This window comes from Monodelphis domestica, chromosome 3, assembly GCF_027887165.1.
Source record: "Monodelphis domestica isolate mMonDom1 chromosome 3, mMonDom1.pri, whole genome shotgun sequence".
In the NCBI taxonomy this organism is placed as follows: domain Eukaryota; kingdom Metazoa; phylum Chordata; class Mammalia; order Didelphimorphia; family Didelphidae; genus Monodelphis; species Monodelphis domestica.
Genome location: NC_077229.1, coordinates 464279327 through 464288102, shown reverse-complemented (window position 1 = coordinate 464288102; position 8776 = coordinate 464279327).

Genomic DNA, 8776 nt, shown 5'->3' with positions numbered 1-8776 from the left:
CTCCCATTTCTGATCCTGGCAAGTTCTCAAAGTCCAAATGGGGAATGTTTCCAGTAGGGAATTGTTCCAATTGAGAATTCCCCAATTGGGAAATTTTTAACATTCACAAGTCTGAGAAATTTCAAGATTTACAATCCCACCGATGATCATTGGGAGACTAGTCTCCCCATTGATAATTTAACATAATCAATTTGTAATCCTAAATGCACTTCTAACTATGGATATACACAATATTCAAATTTCTAAGAGGAATTAGAATAGTTAGGGAGGAAATAGAAAAGAAAAGAAAGCAAAACCAATGTTTGCTAGGCACATTGACAGAAAGCCAAATTAGGGGCAGTCCCTTTTGGCATAAATGTGTACATTTACAATAAATGTTCAATCAAAGTTCAGTTCAATCAATCATATCCAAAGTTCATTCTTGATCTTCTTGATGAAGTGTAGGTTTTCCGGCATCTTTCTGCAACACTTCATTCTCTGGATTTAAAAGTTTCAAGCTTTTTTCTTGAAGATCTTTTCTCGAACAAAATCAAAATCTTGAATTTTTATAAAAGTACAATCTTAAACAAAAAATTAAAATTCTTGGATTTTTATAAAAATACAATCTCAAACAAAAAAATTTAAAAAATTCTTAGATTTTAAATTAAAATACAATCCCCCCTGAAGTAGGTGTTAAAAAACATCAAGTTTAGCTCAGAATGCAATGTTCAGTTATGGGGGTGTATGAGTCAATTATCAAAAGAAAAGAAAAAACAATCAAAAACATAAGGAAAAAAATTCAAGAAATAGAATTTTATTTTGATAGGAAGGTCATTCCCTTGTCTGAGTTTTTTCTTCATTCTCAGGGATATAGGGAGCCAGCATGATAGTCAAACTTTGTACTTGTATGAGTACTTCACAAAGAGTGTAGATACAAGGAAGTCCTACGACTTAACATATGTCAAGCATCGCAACCTCGAGTCTCACATTAGTATTTCCTGTGTGCTCTTTTTGGCACTATTCAGGTTAAGTCTGTGCTCCTTGTTTTTTATCCCTTTTTCTGGAATCAGATACAAAATATTAATAATAGTCCTATAATATTTTATCAATAAATGGCCGGTTCCCATAGTTTAAAGCTTTTAGGTATATATTAACATTATAACAAGAATATATATATATATATATTAAAATTGTATTACTGCAGAAAAGATATTAATATTAATTATGTGTACCTTCAGGACAAAAATGAGAAAAAATAAAATATTCTGATAAAAAATAAAGAAAAGAAATAATAAAAAATAAGGAAAAAATCAGTAATTCAATGTGTTCTCAAAAAATAGCATCCATTTGTCTATGGATTATTATCTCCAATTCATATGATAGGATACAGTCAATCAGTCTCAGCAGAAGATGCTTTCTTCACATGTGAGCAGTGAATCCAAGAGTCCTTTTCTCCAATCTTTATAGATGTTGGAGTAGTTAACAATATTTGGAATGATCTTTCCCATGAAGGCTGAGTTGCTCCAGTTCGCTTGAAATTCTTAATATAAACTTTATCTCCTGGGTTCAGGTCATGCAGAGAAAAGTCTAGTGGTCCGGCTTATACTGCAGCTCCAGATTCATGAAGTTCACGTAGTTTGTGTTGTAACTCCTGTATATAGGAAGCAATAGTAGTATCTCCCCCTAATAGTGAGGTATATGCAGGGGGAAAAGGCTTAGCCTGTATAGGCAGATGTCCAAAAAGCATCTCAAATGGTGAAATATGTAAGTCTCCTCTAGGCCTGCTTCTAAGATAAAATAGGGCCAGAGGTAGGATTTCAGGCCATTTTAAATGAGTCTCAGTGCATAATTTGCCAATCATAGTTTTAAGTTCTTTGTTCATCCTCTCTACTTGGCCTGAACTCTGGGGATGATATGGAACATGAAATTTGGGAGTTATTCCCAAGGTAGTATATATCTGATTTAGAACAGAATCAGTAAAATGACTCCCCCTATCTGAATCAATACGTGCTGGCAGGCCAAAGCGAGGAATAATTTCTTTTAAAATCACCTTAGCAACAAAAGTCACTGTGGCTCGGGCTGTAGGAAATGCTTCCAGCCATCTGGTCAGTTGGTCTACTATGACCAGAAAACATTTATATTGTCCAGCCTTTGGCATCATTATGAAATCTATCTGCAGGTGCTCAAAGGGTGTGTAAGCCAGAGGACACCCACCAAAGGCTTTTCCACAAAATGCATAATGGTTATATGCCTGGCAGGTAGAGCAGGCTAAACACACTTTAGAGGCTATGGTAGTTATACTGGGGGCTATCCATACTCTCTTGACAGAGTCCACGATGCCCTGGGTGCCAAAATGACCATTTTTATGAATAGATTGGCAAATTTGGTTATAGAAACTTCTAGAGAGCATGGGTTTTCCTTCAGATGACACCCATACTCCAATAATCTGTTTTGCTTTAAATTTTTGTTTCCATTTCCCACTTCCTTTTCATTATAGGAAAGTGGTAGATTTAAATCATTAGTGGTTGTTAATGTTAAAATTAATTCCGGTCCTTCTATGGCTGCTAGCTTTGCAGCGGCATCTGCTCGATCATTTCCTCTAGAGACAGGGTCAGTGCCACCTGTATGGGCAGAACAATGAACTACAGCTAGGGCTTCAGGAAGCTGGAGAGCAGAAAGAACTTCATTAATAATTTCTGCATTAGCTATAGATTTTCCAGCTGAGGTTAAAAATCCTCTCTGGAGCCATAACATTCCGACTGAGTGACAAATGCCAAAAGCATATCTAGAATTCGTATAAATTGTTGCCTTTTTATCCTTGGCAATTATACAAGCTTGCTTCAGAGCTATGAGTTCTGCTCCTTGAGCACTAATGTTAGAAGGTAGTGAAGCTGACCATTCAGTGGCAAATTCTGAGACTATGGCAGCTCCAGTGTAACGTGTGCCATTTCTCATAAAAGAGGAACCATCGGTAAATAAAATCAGCTCTACATTGTCTAAAGGAGTGTCCAAGAGATTATCTCAAGGTTTTTCTGCCATGGACACTAATGTTTCACAATTGTGTAATGGTTCTCCTGAAGTTGGTAAATCTGGAAGCAAGGTGGCAGGGTTAAGAGTAGTACAATGTTTTAAAGTAATGTTTTCACTATTTAATAATGTTATTTCATATCTTGTAATTCTCTGATCCGAGAATGCCTGTGTTCTATGTTTTATCAACAATGCTTCTACCTCGTGTGGGCACATTATTGTTAATGGACATCCCAATACTAAATCAACAGTATTTGTTACTAGTAAGGCTGTAGCACCTACTCCTGTAAGACATGGTGGTGCTCCTGATGCCACTGGGTCCAGTTGAGCAGAATAATAAGCAATTGGGCCCTGAAAAGGTCCCAAAGTCTGAGTTAACATGCCAGAAGCTACTCCTCTTCGCTCATGCACATACAAAGTAAATGGCTTGTTGTAATCTGGGATGCCTAGAGCAGGGGCAGACATAATAGCCTTTTTTAGATCTGATAGAGCTGACAAGTGTTCAGGCTCTAATTTGAGGGGTTCTGGAACTGAATCTTTTGTTAATGCTATAAGGGGTTGGAAGCATGAGCAGTGGGAGGAGTGGGTGGGTTTTCTGAGGCCGAGAGGGCAGGGGGAGGGGTGGGTTCATTAAGAGGATTATTGTCCAGAGCAGGGTGGGACAGAGATTCTGATAATGTTCTTAACTCTCTGTTAATAATTCTTATAAAAGTTACGATCTCTCCCTGACTTTCCTCTATAAGCTCCTGTCGAGTATTTAGTTCTTCAATTTGTTGAATATTAGAGGGAGCAATTGGTTGGTTTGACTGAGAAGTGAGTTCTTCAAGGAAATACAATATTAAAATTACAATAATCAAAAACTCAAAGGAAAGTAGTATGTCAATTAGATTTTGCCATAAGTTCCATGGGATGAGCCCTTTCAGAGAGTCAAGGAATTCTGCATTTATAAGATTGGTCATAGGGCTGATGAGCCAGCTGTTAAGTAAGCTGCAGACCAATGCTTGTACTAAGAAAAGAACAAAGTATTTACTGAAACACCAGTTGTTAACTAAGTTCTGAACTGTCTGTGACTCCATATTTCTAAAGTAAACATGTGGGGAGAAGGACAAGGCCAGAACTTTCCCCAGGTTTGTCTTAATCTTAATTTAGGCAGTTGCTCCCTAAAGGAAAGGATTTAGAAAAAGTTCTCCTAGCCAGAACATTAGGGCCCAGTTGCTAAGATCTAAAACAGCTTAAATTAAGGAGAATCAAAAAGGTTTTTTACTCACCCTTTCTTGCAGCTGTAATTTTGAAGCCTAGTTAAAACAGAAAACAAAACTGACTGATAGGCAAGTAATAAAGCAAAGAGATAAAGGAAAGAGATTTCACAGAAGTCTTTTGAGGGTTTTTTCACCAATTTCATGGTCAGCCATAAACTGTTACAAATAAATTAGTGAATCCATAAACTGTTATATGTAAAATATTTATGGTCATAAACTGTGGTAGATAAAATAGTGGAAGATAGATATAAGAGTGGGTGAGTAAATTTGACCACAGAAAATATGTTTCACTACAGTGTCTTGGTTTTTCAACCAAATATAAGGTGGTATCCAGGGAAATATTCCCAATTATGAATATACCCAAGTCAACTGAGTTTTATAGAGAATTTAATTAATAATACAATGAGTAATCAAAGAAAGAGAGAGAGAGAGAGAAAAGTATAAGTATGAAGGGCCTTAAGCTAACATGGCCTAAACCTGAGTCTTAAGAGAGAGAGAATCAGTCAGTCTTTTATCACTCACCATAAGATTTGTCCAAGTAAGGGATTCAGAGGGACAGAGTCTCCCCAGAGGGAGTTCCAGCCAGAGTCAGCCTCCCTTGAGAGACCTCCTTAGAGAATTCAACCAAGAGGTCCTCTCAAGCAATCTCCAACAGAATCTCCTTCCAAAGGCCTCCAAAAGCCTCTCTCAAGAGCTTTCTCAAGCGATCCTCATAAGAGATTTCTCCAAAAGGATTCTTTCTTATATAGGGGGTTTCTCCTATGTCACCTCCCCTAAGTTCTTCCATCTACCAATCACAGTAGACTTTTTCCAAAGGACAACCCATTCTAAAAACACAGCTGAGTTGACTAATCCCCTCAAGAGAAAACCTCTGAGTAAGTTTTCACCTCTTTGCTCCTGGCTAGTTTACAAGTTGCCCGACCTTTATAGGTACCTAGTATCCCATTGTATCAATTCTAAAAACAGGCATGGCTCAAAGAACTCCTTGCTTCATTATAAGCATGGGTCCAAGTACTTTCATTGTTTAGCAAGGAGTTTTCTCCCCTAAAGCAGTCTTAAGTATGGATGGAGTAAAGGTCCTCCCATTTCTGATCCTGGTGAGTTCTCACAGTGAAAATGGGGAATGTTTCCAGTAGGGAATTGTTTCAATTGAGAATTCCCCGATGGGGAAATTTTTAATATTCACAAGTCTGAGGAATTTCAAGATTTACACCACTGTGAGCGAGAAAAATGGGCAAAGACAGAAGAAAATAGATGAGATGCAAATAAAATGGGCTCAGGAGGAATATGATGGAACTTTCCAAACCCATCGGGAGAGGGAAGAATTTCATAGAAGGTTCAAGAGGAGCAGTCAGCCAGAACTGTGGTCTGGTCTGGTCACTTAACCACTTGACTTCTGTTCTTTCTGGCCAACCCCTATGAAGGAGGAAGGCTGAAGAAGTGCTTGGCTTTAACCTCCTTTAACTGGCTGAAGTGAAAAGAATTTTGCCCAGTGAAGATACCAGCTGATATATAACTGTTTTTTCCCTCAGGGAATGTCAACCTTATTTTCTTTGAAGAGGCTTTGAATTAAGGCCTTCAACTAGAAATAGGGGTTATAGCTAGGGAAATTCCTCTCCCTCTCTCCTTTTATTTCCTTATTCCCTTTTCCCAAAAGAAAATACATTAGATCTTCAACTATAGGAAACTGTCTTCAAACTTTGTATTAAGAGGGAGAATTTAAAATATTCAAAGAAGAGGAAGATTTGGGGAGGGGTGACTCACCATTTGTTAGGTCAGACTCCACCATTAGGGCTGTCCAGCAGAGAGAAACAAGAAGGAAGTTGTAACCTTGAACTCACTCCTTTACCTCATCTGTTTCCTGTGGCATCATCTTATCAGTCCTCCTCTCTCAGTGTATCACTCTCCATTACACCACATATAACCAATGAGAAATTCTGAAGAGTAAGAGTCAAAAATGTTGCAGTCGATAACATGCTAGGAAGAAAAAAAAGAATTAGTTATTAACCCACAAAGAGGAATGGCAGTTAGTTCAGCAGAGTGCTTCACAAGTGTCCTTATTAGAGTAAAGCAAGTAAAAAAGTTTAATCATTGGGGGACATATCCCCCTCCTACCATGATGGCCTTTTGAGTAGAATGGACAAGAGTCTCATAGGTAAGCAGACAAATATGGATTGTGATTTGATATATTGAAGGAATTGTAAATTGAGGAAAAGACAAATATATTTGAGCTTGATGGGTGTGTGATTACTAAGGTTTAGAGACCACCATTCTACATTTAAACCCTATCTAAGGATCAAATTGGAGTCCTTTTCTATATACTCTCTTTCTTGGTAACATCATCTAATCTTATTGGTTGAATTATCAACTTTACCCAAATAATTGTTAGGTCTATATTATCTCTGTGTTGTACAATGGTCACATATTTACAGATGACTATTAGGCATATCTATCTGGAGACACTGTTGTCACCTGAAATTCAATGTGCCCAGAATGAACTCATCATTTGTCCATCTAAGTTTAACTTTCTTTTAAAATTCTGTATTTCTGTTGAGCAAAACTTTTCTCTTCTATTAAATATTTTGAAAGAATTTAAACATTAACAGTTCACACCTTTTTGAACTTCATCATTTTAATTTGTTGACAAATCTGTTGATTCTCCATATCTTTTGTATTCATCTCTGCTATAATGATTCTGCCTCTAACAAGTTGGACTACCTAAAAATAGAAAATAGGATCAAGTGTGTATTCAAGAGAAATGGTAAAAAATCAGAGAAAATATGAAAGGTAATGAAAATGGACCAAAAAGAAGGAGATGGAACCATAATGAGCCAGCAAAGGAAGAATTCCATGGAATTCTAAAGAAGATTCAAAAGGTGAAAAACTGTTGGCCAGAGGGAGGTCTGGTAATTTTACTCATTTCTACTCACTTCTCTTCTGACTCTCTCACTAGAGACTGTTCAGAGCTAGGGAGAAAAGTTATGTTTTCATAAACCTTTTCCTACCTGGATTGTGCTGAAGAAGTGTTACTGCTTTATTTTGAAGATCATCTTATACCTACATTTCATTCTTGAAAAGACATTTTGATCTCCCATCAAATACAGATGTAGCAGTATGGTCTAACCAATCCCTCTGTCCTACCTTTTCCCCTTTTTTATCTCTTTGCCATAGAAATAAATTAGCCACTTAAGTATATCAAGACTGTCTCTGAAGTTTGTAATATGAGGGAAGATTTAAAAGTCAGCTAGAAGCAGAGTTTGGAGGGATTTGACTCACTCTGGGTCAGGTCCAGACTCCATTAGGCTCTGTGGAGAAAGAGGAAGTGTTACACTTTAACAAGCCCCTCCAGCAGCTGGCTTCCTGTTCCTAGTATTGGGAAGGACCCCTCTCTCAGTCCCACCATTACAAGTGTCACCTGGCAACTCTTTTGCTCATTGCAGTTCCAGGTCACAGATCCAGTACTGACTGAAGAAGAGACTAGATCCTAAGGGATAGTGGAGAGAAGCAGTAAGGTGACAGCACAAGGGATCTTGTTGTACACTGAGAAATAAGTTCAGAAACCATTAGTAGTCATATGACTCAGTTGCCAACAAAGAATAAGTATTTTTAAAGAATTTAAACATTAACATTTTATTACATGCCTTTAATGCTGTATTAGTCTACATTTTACTCTACCTTTATTGTGCCTTTCTTTTATCATCCATACATTCAAAGTATGATTAGAAAAATAAATTTCACAAGGCATACTTCTGAGTATGTCATCTCCCTATTCAAAACTTGTTACTGGTTCCCATTGTCTCTAGATTCAGATACAAACTCTTTAGCATGGAATCAATTATGTTGTAGTGCAACATAATTTTCTTACCTCATTTCACATTGCTTCTTCTTCAAACCATCTATTACATTCCAACTGTAATACTACCCATTTTCTGAACCTGCTAAGTCATCTTCTCTCTCCCTGAATCAGCACAGAACCCAGATTCTGGAAAGTTTTCTTTTCTCATTAAAACTTGCCCAATTCCTTATATATTTTTCTCAAAGCATTCCTTACATAATGCCTTATCCATTTAACCTTGAGATAAATTTGTAAAGTACTTAGCAAAATCTCTGTCATGTATTAATCACTATAAAAATGCTTATTCTCTTCCCCCTTCTTCTAATTCCCCTTTGATAAATCTCATGTGATCTTGACTGTGGTTTGTCCATACTTGAATTCAATTGATTTCATCATATTATACTACATAATATCATATTCTATGTATTTATTATGGGTATCATTTGATCAGAAACTTTATGTTTCCTTAGGCTAGGTATTTAGTCTAATCATACATAATTTTGTAACTGTCTCAGTCATATTGTGGTTGAGTCAGAATAAAAGATCCTCAAAACAAATAAGAAAACATTTAACCAAGAAATAATAGCAAGTTAAATAAAAAAGGGGAAATAAAATAGAACCATTATCAATCACTTCTATTCATAGAGCAAAATTGTCATTTCCTTCTCCCCAGCTA